A 15,346-nucleotide genomic window follows, 5' to 3' on the forward strand; every position below is an offset into this window, starting at 1 on the left:
TTAGCAATGACGAGCAATGCAATGACGAGCAACATAAATGCACTTATCAAGTAAGAAACAGTCAAAAACATAAAATACGTCAATGGTTTGCCGGAACTATGCCGATCGTACAAGCTCACACGAAAGCAATCGAGGTGCTCAAAGTCAAAGTATATTCGTATGCTCTAATGCTGATGCCAATTTAAAACTTTGCACGCGAAAAAACTGTTTACTGAGTGCCGATTTTATCAGGAAAGAGTGCAAGATATACCGTGCAGGTAGTCTCGAACAACCTGTGGGATAAATAAAAAAAGGGTGTCATGTGTAAAGTAACTTAAAGCAATAATTGATTTTTTTAAGGTGCGGAGAATTACTGCATTCTTTCGAAGACAGGGAAGAAAGGGCTAAAAAAAATGAGTCGATAGGTTACACCTCGCGAGCAAGACTACTGCTTATCAAAGCTCAGTTTCAAAGCGATGTTGCTTTTGTAATAAAAACGATCACGTCACTGAAGACTGCCGCCGATCCATAACACATGAAGACGAGAAGCAAAAGCTTACGTTCGAGAACATCTGCTTCTTTTGCACGAGCCAAAACACAGTGCGAAAATATGTAAAGCAACCATCGTTGGTAAGCGTTGCAACGCAAGACACATAACTTCTATCTGCATGACAAAAGTAAAGAAATAAGCAAGTTAAACGACGTCAGAGAAAAAATTATGGGGTTTTAGCGCCAAAACCACTTTCTGATTATGAGACAAGCCGTAGTGGAGGACTCCGGTAATTTCAACCACCTGAGGTTCTTTAACGTGCACCTAAATCTAAGTACACGGGTATTTTGCCCCCATCGAAATGCGACCGCCCTGGCCGGGATTCGATCCCACGAACTCGTGCTCAGCAGCCCAGCCCCATACCCACTGAGCAACCACGGCGGGTAAACGACGTAAGAGAGGGAGGAAGCGACAATATGGCTGCTAGTATTTCATGTAACTTACTATCACTTTCTAAACCACAAGGATAATATCGTTATGTTCTTCCATAGATGGCCATAGCATTGATTGAAAGTATATACAAAAGACAGTGCACGTGGATATTATTCGACAGTGGATGCCAACGATCATCCATCCGTACCTGTCTGGAAGGAAGAATCGGTTGTAAATTACCAGGCAAAGAGAAGTTCACGGTGGGAGCATTTGCAGGAGGCGAAAATTAAAACGAAAGGAAAACGAAGTTGTATGGCGCTTTCGAAGTTACAACGCTTTCTCAAGGATGACGTTGAGGGTTGTTCTTCACGCACGCGCCCTGAGCAAGGCTGGTTTTCTATAGGATGTCAGCTTACCGCTTTTGTCTTCTAATGCCGTACGGGCATGTTCTTTCCTCAAAGTTACACCCATTCTATGCCATTCAGCCGCTCGCAAATTGATACTTAGCCTGCTTTCAAACTCATTTTTCATTCCCCAAATTAAGGTTGAAAAAGTTGTTATACCAATTGAATACGTGATACTTATTTTTCAAGAATATTGGCAGGCTGCTGTTCATTGCTTGGTGACATTAAGAAGAGAAACCTATGGTTATTTATTAAAATGACAAATTGCACGCACTGTGTTCTTTAGCCAACCTGTTTCTATTCGCACTTTCATAGCCATACGCAGTTAGTTGTCTTGTGTACCACTAAGCATATGACGCAGTTAAGCCTGAGCTTTATAGTATAATCAAATTTTCCTATCGAAAGCATCGCAGTACTCAAGACTGCGGCTGCAAATTGAGAGGCGGGATAGAAGAACGAACCTTCCTTCTTTCTAATCGTTTGATCTTAAAGGGACTTTCGCTTAATACCCTTCGTAACACAAGGCATTCGACTTACGTCAGAGCCATCAAATGCTCTGGTCGGCAGCGCTCTAAGCGGGAACCGTGATCGGAAGTTCCTTTCTCTGTGCAAAGCCGATTACCGCACCATGCCATTGCGGCGAGCAATCGCGTTGACAGAGCTCCGATAATCTTCGTGAGTTATTACGAACCCTAGCCTTCAGGTCACCAGGTCGAACTTCTCGCCCCCACTGTTTGCACAAAGGTTCGCATGACGCGATTGGAGTTTGCGCCACAGCGGTCAAACTTATCGCCTAGTGAACAGTGGCAGTAGCCTTTGCTTTCTGCGGGAACTTGATCGTCTGTACCGCAACCGCTTATCCGGATAAATTTGAATGCCTCGTATTAGAAAATGACGTAAGTGCCCGCTTTAGGTGTTCTAGGCAATACATAATCCCGACGGACGCAGTATGGACGTGATAACGAGTGTAGGTCGAACGTGATGAGCCGAGACGATGCTAATGAGCGACTGCGCCATATCTCTGGTTTCCACAAGACTCCGCATCACAAAGCAACCGACCCTTCTCTAAACCGGAGGTAGGCAGTCCGGAGGTGTTGTTAGTCACGAGTGAGTGAGTGAGTGAGTGAGTGAGTGAGTGAGTGAGTGAGTGAGTGAGTGAGTGAGTGAGTGAGTGAGTGAGTGAGTGAGTGAGTGAGTGAGTGAGTGAGTGAGTGAGTGAGTGAGTGAGTGAGTGAGTGAGTGAGTGAGTGAGTGAGTGAGAAAACTTTATTTCGAATTGGAACGATTCGCGTACGGCGAGTTGGTGGGCTGGGGCACCCGCCGAGATTACGGCCAGGAGTTCTTGCCTCTCGGCGGCTTCCTTGGCCCGCTGGACTGCCTAGAGTTGGTCTTCCAGGTTCGAGATAAGCAGCGCAGCTTGCCATTGCGCGTGGCGGCTGTCGATGGAGGCTGCGCTTGCATTGTCCTGTATTAGTTCCTGGCATCCCCATAGCGTGTGTTGTAGCGTGGCTCTGGTGCCACACACTTTGCATCTATCTGTTGTGTATATGTCTGGATAAATAGCGTGCGTTAGTATCGGGCTCTTGTAGGATTTGCTTTTTAGGTGTCGCCACTGGAAATCTTGCGATCTAGTGAGTTGTGGATGGGGTGGTGGATAAGTGCATCTTTGCATCTTGTAATGGTTGGTGATGTCGTTGAACCTGGTCAATCTTGACAGACACGGGTGGGTGAAATCTTTTATTAGAACCGAAAGTAGTCCATATATTCTGTGGCGAATGTCTAGAAACATGCAGTTGATTTTGTGCAGAAGTGGCGACTTTCATTTTGATAACACTTTTCTTTAATAAATAAAATTCCCGTTTCTTCAGCGATATTGTTTACAGCTGGCTAGCGGGAACGTCTCATCTAGGCTAGGGAACGTCTCATCTTTACTGTGGAGCTCTTCACGCCTGATGGTGTGCATGAGAAACCGTAGATAAGGTAGATCAGCTTAAGCAGGAAGATGCGCAATGTCGTAGGGACGCAGTAACCGAAGGGAGTAGAAGCCCGTCAAATCGCCGGCATGCATCACTAACTCAAGTGAGATTTTCAACCACCAGAGGCTAATGCGACGGCGCTGATTCCCTTTAAAATCTGAAGAATGCGGTCTTCTGCCGTCATGTTGCCACTGGAACGTCAGCAAAGCGCCAAGACGTCTTCAATGTACGAAGTATACGGCTCGCCTGCGTGTTGGCAGCGGTCGGCGAGGTTCCTTTTGGCGGCATCAGATCTGCTAGCAGTAGTGCCGTAGATCTCTCGGATATTCTGCGTATATAAATGCGGTCCAATTAGCGATTTCCTGTTCGTGGTTGAGGAACCGTGTTTTCCCGACGAGGGCGAGGTAAAACGCGGCGTTTACTAAGTTTTGATAGTCGTCCCACTTGTTATAGTCGCTGACTCTGTTGTAGCTGTTGATCCAGTTCTAATCATCGTCACCACGGAGTCCTTCGAAGACCTGGGGTTCAAGGTGACCGCTACTGACAGTCCAAAGTGGCTCGCTTGCGATTGCTGGAACTGAAGGGTTAACAGAAGTAGAGCCGCCCGGAGTTCAGCATTTCGCGCGTAGGCGGGCGTAACCTGCGGCCTGAGTGCAGCTCCAATGAGCATGGGAAGCTGGTACAGTACTGGGATAAAGAAAAACCTCCATCACCTAGAAGGACGGAACCAGACCAAACGCTTTTATCAGGCAATGCCACAGATAGCACCCGCCAAGGAGAAGACGGTCTGGGTTGATGATGATTACATACAGATGGAAGCGACGAGGGGCGCTCAAAGCGCTCACAGTATTCAAGGGATCATAACAACGGGCGTAAGACGTTGGTGTTTTTCTATATGTCGCATAGTCCGCTTTTAATATAAAACCTGCCAGCTTGTATTTATCTAAGTATACAGTGCCAAATTGTCATCTTAAATTCAATATTTTATTTATGGTGCATAAGAGACACTCTGGAATAACCAATTAGAAATGCTAGGCTTTAGTGGATATGGCAAGTGGCCACCGCTAAACTCTTGAAGTAGGAAAGAAAAAAAAAACTCTCGAAGGCTTCAACCTTTCATGCCTTGAGATTATTCCCAGTAAAGAACTTGCCATAGATTTCTTTTTCCTGACGTGAAGTGGTGCGCTGTCGGTGTCAGCGATCTGCATATTCCATTATTCTTGGCAAAGGATATACCATAAAGCAGAATTTCGATGGCCGAGCAGAGAGGTTTTAATGAAGCATTGACAGTTTACGCAAGGTTAATCTCTATTACATTGAACCATCTTTGTGAACCTTCTGCAGGCTTATTTACAAAGTTTTAATCCTGAGACGGATTTCCTGAATCGATCCATCCAAGTGTATGAAAACAAAGCAACGAAGAAACAATGCGAAGCATACTTAAGGCAGTCTTATTGAGCTTAGAGGAAGTTTGCAATCCTGAACCATTTGTCATGCCTGTGGAGTTGTTTTTTTTCTTCTTCTGTCTATCCCCTGTGCACGTGCCTGATAAACGACCTGCTGTCTGCTGCAGAGTTACCTGTGACTGCGCCAAACGTGAAAAATGCAACAAAGTATAATTAGCGCATAGATTCACGTAGTAGATCCCTCTTTTATTTCTCAAGTTCTGCAACAAAATTTTTGCGAACGCGGCTGTTCAGTTGCGAATATCTGTACATGCATAATTGTCACAACAGGTCAGAACATATTAAGCTGACCTCTTTGGTTCTTTTTTGAAGCTTTTATATTCGCACTGAAGAGATTACGATAAATAAAGTGTGTTATCTTCAAAATATTGTGTTTTTCTTAAGATATATGGGTCGACCTACGCCATCGTGACACACACACACACACACACACACACACACACACACACACACACACACACACACACACACACACACACGCATATATATATATATATATATATATATATATATATATATATATATGCCGCGACACGTACTGAGCCAGCCACAGTCAGCAGCAGCAGCCACGCCAAAGCCGAGAAGGTGGGCGAAGAAAGCTCCACTTGAAAATTACGCACCTCCTAATTTTCAGCCATAACCCTGTTCGTTGTACTTGCACGATAACTGAATCATCCAAGGCACTGTGCCTTATAATGAACATGCAGTAAGCGTCCTTACTGATGTGTTTTCTACATGTTCTTATTCCCGCTCCCACTACAAGCTTCAGCAAAAGCTGGCATAATAAACGAAACGTAGCTGACGTAAGAATATGCAAGAAACACGCTGTGGCGTAACAAGACGTCGCTCCACTTGGCGTCTGTAAAGCCAACGCATCGATACCGCCCCCATATGTTAGCATGAAAAGTATGTCACCTGCTGACGGTTCTTCATATTCAAATAACATATCTGACGGGGTCTGGCGGGGTAAAGGTTTGGTTCAGCAGGGTTGTAATTTTGAAAGCATGTGATTTCCCGTCTCGTTTCATCCAGCTCCTATTTCATTCCCATCATCTCGCGTTCCGTTTACTATTCCTTCTTTCATTTGCTCTATAGCATTCATTTCCGTGGTGTTTCTTTACTCAGACATTCTAAGATTACAGACTCTGCGGAACTTTTCCTTTCTTCACGAGACACCTGAATCGGTTTCGGCCGGTCTCTTACCATTGAGTATGTGTGGTGAACGATTTCACTGAAAGAATCAAATGAATGGAGATAGAAAATAACAAATAGGTACAATTAAAGAGAGCGAAACAAATACGAAGAAAAAAGAAAAAAAACAAGACAGAACATGATATTGATTTTTTGCACGTGCTACTTGCAAGCAAAGGAGGAAGGAGGAATCGCCCGTGAACGAAAAAAAAATATAGTGGCAGAAGGTAAAACAAGCGATCTCGGAGAAAGAAATTGGCGGGCAGTAAAAGGCAACAGTCAAAGTGGCCACGTCGAGAAAAGAACACGAATAGTCGAAGGGAAGCCAGGAAATTCGAGAGCTAGTGTTCCAGTGAAGAAAAAAAAGTAACAGCAAGAGAAAACCTGCCTGATTCCACAGATTAGACACTACGGGATGCGTGTGGTTGAAAGGGCGTTCCAAGTCTGCGGCCATCGCCGCGAGCGGCGCTGGCTAACACTCCCATGGGTCATGTTGCAGACGAACAACCAAGAAAGCTGGCGACACGACGGTCGCCGCGATAGCACAATTGATGGCGCACCACATGCGTAATGCGGAAGACGTACACTCGGTCCTTATACCTGCGAAAATATCCATTTACGTCTCGTTTCGTTTCCCGTTACCTGACAACTTCTAGGATTAAATTAATTCATAGCACTTAATTTTAGCTATGCTTTATTTCGCTCTAATTTCTCCACTTCGAATGGCTGTGTGTGCGTTTATGTATGTGTACGTGTACACTTCTGCACACGCATGTGTGGGGGTTTGTGTGATTACAGCGCGGTCTCAAATATCCATTAGCCGGAGAGACAGAACAACGAGAAAAAGAAAAAAAAAGAAATCGAGAATGCAGCACACTCAATACGCCTGCAGAAAATCGGCTTTTTATTCACAACGTGCAACGCAAACGGAAACAGAGTTGGCGGGATACGCCGGCGCATACGCATCGATTAACTGCAGAGCTTTTCGTCAATAAATTAGAGACAAGTCGCTTTGCTATGTCAGCTTAGCGCTTTTGGTTCTCTGTGCCTTTTCGAGCCCTCCGCAACAGCCCTGGCCTCAATGCCAAGCGGGCAATTACAATTTCCCCGTTAAAACACCAACCGCAAATTATTGTTGCCATGACGACACTACAGAACATTTGTTTACCCGTGGCGAGCCAGCGCGCGCTCACCGGGCAAGCTTAAGCAACGCAGGCTCAGTTGTAGCTGTACTCGGCTGCCGTTTGCTTTGACTGTAATTGCTTGACCATCGGCGTCATATATTCTACTATGGCTCCACCATTGATTGGACGGAGAGGATAAGCAGCAAGAATAAAAGAGTGACAGAGGAAAAGGATGTAGTGAAACAGCGAACCAGAACTACTCTGGTGTCATTAATGGCTCGCGCAATTCATGTCCCTCCCCTATATATAGGGGAGGGACTGAATAGCGAATCATTATAAATTACTCTTGCGTTCTCGCAGACTTACTTATGAATGATTGCTCAAAGCATACACTGCTGTTGCGCGTTGAATGTTGATGCATGGATGGGAAGAAGTAGCATCGATGTGCTTTAAAGGGTTGCCAGTGACAGGGCTCGTTGTCTTTAAAGCTTGCTGAACACGCGCAAGTACGAATATTACCTCCGGCTCACAGCTGAATCACCGCCGTTCTGCTATTTTGTAAGTAGCAGCGTGCACTGTGAGTGTACTAAACGTTCCGAGTAATCGTCGAGTTATCACTGAGAAATTAAACGTGTTTCCTGGTAAGCGTCAATGCTCAAAAAGAAGGCAGCAAAGAAAAATAGACTCTGTAGCTACACAAATTACCTATTGGCGTGGGCTTGTCTGTGCATATGGATTTTATGGCAATCAGCAAGGCGAGTTTACTTACTTGTTTTTATTTATTTCTACACTGCTCACTACGCATAAACTATTTATCATTGCTCCTCAATTTCATTTTTTTTTTCACGCAGGTTATCTATCAAAATACAAACTGTCCCATGAGAGGACTACACTTTCTCTTAATTTGGGGGGGGGGGGGGGGGCAATAAAATTCAATACATTCAATGCCGTAGATTCTTACGCCATGCTACGTGGGAAAAAATATATTTTCATTTGCGTGGAGTGTGATGACGATGTGGCATTCAGAAGATTGACAGTTGTCCCCGAAAGCCTACGGGAAAATTGGCAGTCGCTTAGCTCGGCTATGCCAGGATATACGTAACGAAAACTAAGGCATAGCATGGTTAGCCTTGGTTAATATTGATTGCAAGTCCAGGTTAGTCTGGTTGTCTAGCTATGTTGCGGAGTTTAGCCAGTCGTTCGGCGCGCTGTTCTTCTGTTTCCTGGGCGATTCGTTTCCTCTTCGTCTCGTTCCGATGTCGATTCCAGGCCTCCTCCTGCTTATCAGAATTGTCGCCGTCCATACCGACGCCTCAACTGTGGTTGCGGCGCACGCGAGCTCTCCTTTTCAATCCTCCGACATGTTATCAAACATGCGACGCAGCTGGCGAAGCGAGCAGATGCGACTGCAACGTCGAGAAACGCGGTGTGACGTCAAACCAAACGGCGGTCGGTAAGGTGCGGCGCTGCGCAGCGGCGGAACACCTGTGGCTCGGTGCTACTAGTGGCGCATGCGCAGTAGTGACTAGGGAGCGAGAGAGAGAGAGAGAGAGAGAGAGAGAGAGAGAGAGAAAGCTTTGCGGCGAGGCGCGCGTTGTGATGTCATGTGCCTCCTCGGAGCACCGCCACAGCGAAATCGCAAGTTCGCGGCCAGTAAAGCTTTTGCTTTAAAAGCTTTAACGCTGGCGAGGCGATACTGCCACCCTGCGCCGCTATGACGAGGAACGCCGCCAGTGACGTTGCAGGCATCGCTCGTCGACGGTGCACGAGATGAGGCCGACGGGAAACCATCGGTGTTGGTAAGCACTCGCCAAAACGATGACAAAGATTTATCACGGCGTTTACAGTTGGACTTGAAAAAGGGGGTACCAGCGAAACGCAACGGGACGCGCACACAAGGAAAAGGCGTTAGACATGGACAGACGCTGGACTTTCAACCGCACTTTATTGGAATTCACGTTTACGGTTGGTTCCGTTCGAGACAGTGTATGCATCACGGTGTGGTACGGCGCACAGCTCATCAACAGTAACGCTGATGCGCGTGCGCATACAGCCAGCAGCGGAAGCCAGAACGATGCATTGGCTCCGGCAGAGCCAATTGAGGAGACCGTAACCGACTTCGTCGCTTTATTTTTTGCAGTAAAATACACACTGTGCATGTCTCGAGGCCTTCAATCATACCCTCCATGCAAGTGTGGGCCGCCCATGCTCTGTCGTTAGCAGGCTAGCACGACTGCGCCGATGGCGGCGGTGCAAATGCCCCTCTATCATTCGAACACAAAAAATTGTGACAGTCAACGCGCATAAAGCTTACAAGTACTGACCAACAATTCATTAAGGTTTTGCGCGCCACTGCACGTGTCTCAAACGTCTATGGCGTTGCGATGCTGAGCACGACGTCGGCTGCTTCGATTCCACACCACGATGACCGTATTGGCATCGGCGTGGAAGGCAAAGACGCCTGCATCATGCTTTGGGTTCGCGTTGAGACCGCAGGTAGAAAAAAAAATTTATTCAGAGCCATCCGCAACGTCATTCTTTTTATTGAGGGAAATTACAATGTCAGTGAAATTACATCACCTGTGGTGAGTGGGAAATTGCTAAGCTTCCGGGTTTAATAATCACGAGTAACTTCTCTTATCCATTCTTGCTTTTTATGCCACACCTTGACAACGATTCCGGCCAACTAGTCCAACGCCATACTTCGCAGAACGTGTCAATTTCTTGTTATCGAGAAAATCAGTACACGGAAAAGTAGTTCGTCGTTTAGCGCACACTACAGATGCAGTAGACTGTGCAAACTTTAATGCGTATCACGAAAAACTGCAGCGCATGTCCACTAGTTTTACAGCGCACCCTGCAAAACTTTAGCGTTTGATTAAAGATTTGGCTCGAGTGAGCACCGCGAACGTTTTACATTTTAAAAAAAGACATAAATACGTACGTATGTAAAAAAACAGTTATTATAATATCGAGTAAGCTTCTAAATAATGACCAGCTGTGGTTGTTCAGTGGCTATGGTGTTGGGCTGCTGAGCACGAGGTCGCAGGATCGTATCCCGGCCACGGCGGCCGGATTTCGATGAGGGCGAAATGCGAAAACACCCGTGTCCTTAGATTTAGTTGCACGTTAAAGAACCCCAGGCGGTCCAAATTTGCGGAGTCCCTCACTACGGCGTGCCTCATAATCAGTAAGTGGTTTTGGCACGTAAATTCCCATAGTTTTTCTTTTCTAAATAATGCTTGTAGTTTGCAACTGAAGTTTAATTTCTGCGATCATCCTTTATACAGTTCTTGATTATTCAATCGTACTGGGTACGGCCGTATAAGTCATGGTTTGAAAACCTGACGACACCACGCCTTGCGTTCTAAAATTATATATACACTCGACGCCACGTTAAATCAGACCAGTCACATGAGTTGCGGGCGAGCCCCAAGTACACCGATAAGAGAACTATAAACAAACGCTTGCATCACTTAGGCTTGCTGCTTCAGGATACATCTGTGATTCGCTTCCCGCGAAACATGCAATGATAATAGGTGCGCTGAAATTCGATGCATGTTCCGGAATTTTCTGAAATCGGCTGCACAATTCTTCCTGCTCTGATTTTCCGTGATTATCAAGTGACTGTGTCAGACTATAATGCCAGATTCCTTTCTCCGTCAAGCCTTTTCTCTCTTATTTCTTAATTTCTTCCATACTTTCTTTTCTAAGACGCACCTATACTTACCCTTCAGCTGGAAAGCTAACCGCACATCATTGGTTTAGTAAGAAATATGTAAATACCTCTCGTTATCTCTCTCTTAACACCTCCAACAGCAAATTAAAAAAAATAGTTTCACTATCAAAGTGAAAATAGAGCTTCTCCGAGCAAACATGCACCAGCTGGCATTCATGTGAGCGGTCTGAGTCGTACGAATATTCGCTGCCCGTAAATCACTTACCGAAGCAGTGGATACGTGAGACTCACAGCAAGGGGGAGGGCGATTTATGAAGACAATAGCGGGGGACGGCGCCCATAAACGTCACGATGACAAATGCTCGCCGCGCATCCCTGTGCGTCCACGTGACGACGCGGCTCCGCCATCAATCATGGTTCTTCGCTGGCGCAGCAAGTCTGACAGCGCGCACTGGCGAGAATGCCGACGCGCCGTGTTTTTCTGCCGTCGCTTTTGCTTGGTCGCCTGCGAAGGAAAAGAGTAAGCAGACAGGGCAGCATTCGCGTTTGTTCTTCATAGACCTATTTATATATATATATATATATATATATATATATATATATATATATATATATATATATATATATATATATATATATAAAGCTTTTATGATAGTGCTGAGCGGCTAAGAAAGAGGTTGTGTACGCGTCAACAGAATTGCGTATACATAGCCGATCAATGAGTGAGTGAGTGAGTGAGTGAGTGAGTGAGTGAGTGAGTGAGTGAGTGGGCGAGCGAGCGAGCGAGCGAGCGCGCCATCGAGTTGGGTGCGAAATCCTTGATTCACCATGCAAAGTGACGCCAAAATTGCTCCACCCCTAAGCGCCCCTCGATGTTTACGTGAGGGCTATAAAACAATCATAAAAAAAAGAGAAGCCGCTGTTAAGTACGCTTTGTGTAGTAGGTTCCTGAGGTAATTCAGCAGCCCAGATGACACCATCACATCGAAACCATTTCGATCGCATGTTGCGTTTCGTTTCTTCTTACAACACGAAATGAACTTCTTCACGAGGAAGGACTGCAATCATTTGTTTAAATAATATGCCGTATGGCAAAACATGCTATCAAAAAGTAATAACAACAACGACGTCCCCTTACGGTGCATAGTTGTTAGTTTTCTATGGCTGACTGCCAATATCCACCTCTATGTGGATCTGCTTAGGTTTGAACATGTAACGCTCTCTACGTAAGCGCACCTATGTCGTCGCAATGTGGAACAGTTTAACGTAGCACACTTCGTCCTTATTCATTTCCTTATGAGGGAAAGAAGAATGTGCGAGAAAAATAAGCAGATCCAACCCCCAACTGCGAAGCGAAGGTTTCGTGAAGCTTGTAAATAAATGCTATGCAACTGATTTTATTCGGCACAGAATTTTGCACCACAGTGATTACATGCCTGCCAGTGAAGACGGGAAGACGCAGAGAACTCCACCACGTGACCCACGTGGCCGCAAATTATACTGCCTCCAGCACTGGTCCCTTTTCATTGACACTGTATCCAGAGTCGGCACCCAGTATATAGTGTAGGCCAATGAAGCGGGCCAGTAGTATACAGGCACTCAAAGCAACCTAAATTTGTCACGGCTGCCAACAGACCTATCTTTCGGTATTAATATATATCCGAACTAGTATGAGGCACACACTGCCCATGAAGAAGGGCTTAAGTTATACTGGCTTGAATACTAATAAGGTGTCTCTCCTGAAAGTGGAGGACCTTTAGATCTATCTGAGTTTCTTTTTTTTTTTTTTTAAGTAGCATAAATGCATCTGCCGCCTCAAGCTAAATTGGTGGGTTTTAACTGCCTAGAAATTCGGGTGATACCAGGATACAAAACGATGACATACCAGCGAGACAAGCCCCGTAGCCCGTGATCGTTGGTGAAGTGCAAGTATTCACTTTTTTTTTCGCTATACGTTGCTCTCAAACACCAAAGAAATATCGTCTGTGTGAGCGCTAAGCACGGCATGGTTACGATACAGTTCCGCGGCTTAGTAGGCACATTCGTTATTGACGAAGACTTCGGAAAACACCACTCATTTTGCGTGCAAGTGAAGAGCAAGACCAGGGCTGAGTGCATGACACATTCTTGGCGTGAGATAATGCTACCAAGCACACTTCGCCTTGTTCCAGAATCTCTTTCTTCTAGTGTGTCTGGCGCGACTTGCAATTGTAAATAATTAATGTTAGGTGCTCACGTCAAAGAAAAAGACACCAAATATACATTCAAGTTGCGTGCAGACTTCCTGCGCGTAAAAAACTAAAACTAATTTGAAGAGTCTTAACAAATCGCGTGCCAATATCGGTGCACGTTAGCGCCTAGGAAAAGAAAAGAAGAAAGAAAAAAAGAAAAAGAAGAAAAGGAAGTAAGGAATTGCGCCGTTGCTTTTAGCCAGGTTTCACCCCAGAAATGGAGGCCCACCAAATTTGGTGGGCAATTGTGGTCAAGAGTTTACAGTTGTCGCCACGCTAAAACAGCAATTGCATGCAAGTCATGCATACGCTACGTACTTATCCTCTGTTGGAATGTCACCTACCCAACCTGAGCTGCTCTAAGCTTAAGATCAGCATAGTCATTCTACTTAGTAGCACAGTTGAAACCTAGTTGAAAGCGTTAGGAATAGTGTTTGTTGGTAATGTGTGAGGAATATACTAAATCAGACGAAAGCAAGCAAAATATGCATGCACACATGGGTACGTATTAGTGCTGCTTAACAATATGTTCGTGTGTTTTGCTTGTGTTCATCCGTTCTTGCGCTGTTAGTATATCCATAATAGAGCACATTGTTTTAGAAGCTACTACGGATCGTAATCTCGACTGTGTATAACTAATAGCTAGCCTCCTGCGCAATGCTTAAAATCAAATACACCTCTGTTCTGACGATGGACGATTTGCTTACGTAGTGAATCAAATGGAAATTAGAATATGGCGTGAATAACGTGGCCGCAAGTTTTCATGCTGAAACATCTCAGTAGCAAGTGACCAGCAGCCAGGAATATTACATATAGATGCGTGTACTCACACAGTGCGTAATTATTTGTTGGCCATAGTTCCTGCTGTAGTACATTCATAATTAATGAAGAACGTAAACAGGCATGTCTAAAGTACGAAAAACGAAATCCTCTGGCTCTTTTGTACGTTCTCTATCAATCTTGGCAGCAGTTTGGCGTTATTTAGGAGCGTCATCGTAGTCATTTTAATTATGCATGGGTGAATATAACTTATTCGAATACGATATTGAATACGAATACGAGGTATTGAATCTCAAATTTCATAGTGAAACTCAGACGCATATATTTACAGCAGAATATTTATTTTGATACACTTAAGTAACACACTGGTACTGACTAGTGAAACAATTCAGCTATCAGTGAGAATTAAAATCTGTTTTAAACAAAAGATTATTAATCTTCATTACAGAAACAAAAAGAATGACCTGTTAACGTCTTTAGAGCCCAGTCGACATTAAGGTCTCCAAGAATGATATGCTGCTGTATGAATAGCTTTCCAAAAATGCTAAATAAATGGTTGCCGAAAAGATGAACTTGTGAAAGAATGAAAAAAAGCAATTGAGACTTGTGCGCCACAGACACACGCAATAGAGCTCGTTGGAAAAAAAAGAAAAGTCACTGGCCTTAGCGTAAAAGATAAAACTGCGAGATGACTAGACCGCCTTAATAATAAATGACATTCTACAATAAAAAATTACAAGTTATCACGTATAGGCTTACGCCGCAAAACCGAAAATAAAGCTTGCATTACACCTACTTCTTTCAGCATTGCATAGAAAATTTTAAATGCGTAAGCAGTTCTATGCCTACCCAACGAGCCAACCCGTCCGTCCCTCCCTCCGTCCGTCACGTAAGAAGACCGCTTTCAAGAAGGTCCCGCAGCAGCGAGGAAATTGACCTTTGTGGTTGCCTCTCGCTTCAACGCGAACTACGCGGCGAGAACACAGCGCACACGAAGCTATCAGCCCTCGGCGCACAGCGTTCCCATCGCAGACCGCTTTCAAAATAAGGCCCACGCGGCCGCGACATACATAGCCACCCCCGGAGTACAGTTGGTCATGGTTGATAACAGTTCGACGCGTATCGATGAGGCGCTAAATGGCGAGAACGGCTTATAATGATCGGAACGTCATCAGTGCACCTGGCGCCGCCACCTATACTATAGTTTGCTTGCGTCATCAATTCAACTCGCGCCGCCGTCCGCAGCAGCTCATGTCGCCGGAGCGCTGTCGCTAATACCGCTTGGATCAAGCTTCGTAACATTGATAATGACGCCGGGCTGTGTGGTGTCATTTGCGATACTTTGTTTAGCAGACGGATAAGAGTAACCATCCTTCAAGAGCTGGCTTCTGCAAAATATTTGCTTAGTTTAGATATTAGAAAACACCGAATAGTTATTTTTTGAGTAGGAATAGTGAGTGTAATATCTGATTCGTATTCGAAACTTCGAATGTTCACCCACCCTTAATTTTATTATTTTGTTCAGTGTTCGTTAAACCGCACTTCTGTCTTATTTAAGCTCATAATATTTGAAAGTACATGTAACTGATCTTTT

At 45.0% G+C, this 15,346-nt stretch overlaps 1 long non-coding RNA gene across 1 annotated transcript in view; it reads right to left on the minus strand.

Annotated features, from left to right (window-relative positions):
• The window catches only part of LOC142577730 (uncharacterized), a 71,301-nt gene extending 60,061 nt beyond the window's left edge, over window positions 1-11,240 (minus strand). Inside the window, exon 1 of the long non-coding RNA XR_012827055.1 lies at window positions 11,007-11,240. This is a non-coding gene — a long non-coding RNA (uncharacterized LOC142577730). The remainder of the gene's footprint in view (window positions 1-11,006) is intronic.
• Window positions 11,241-15,346: the final 4,106 nt, after the last annotated feature.

This window comes from Dermacentor variabilis, chromosome 4, assembly GCF_050947875.1.
Source record: "Dermacentor variabilis isolate Ectoservices chromosome 4, ASM5094787v1, whole genome shotgun sequence".
Lineage (NCBI taxonomy): Eukaryota > Metazoa > Arthropoda > Arachnida > Ixodida > Ixodidae > Dermacentor > Dermacentor variabilis.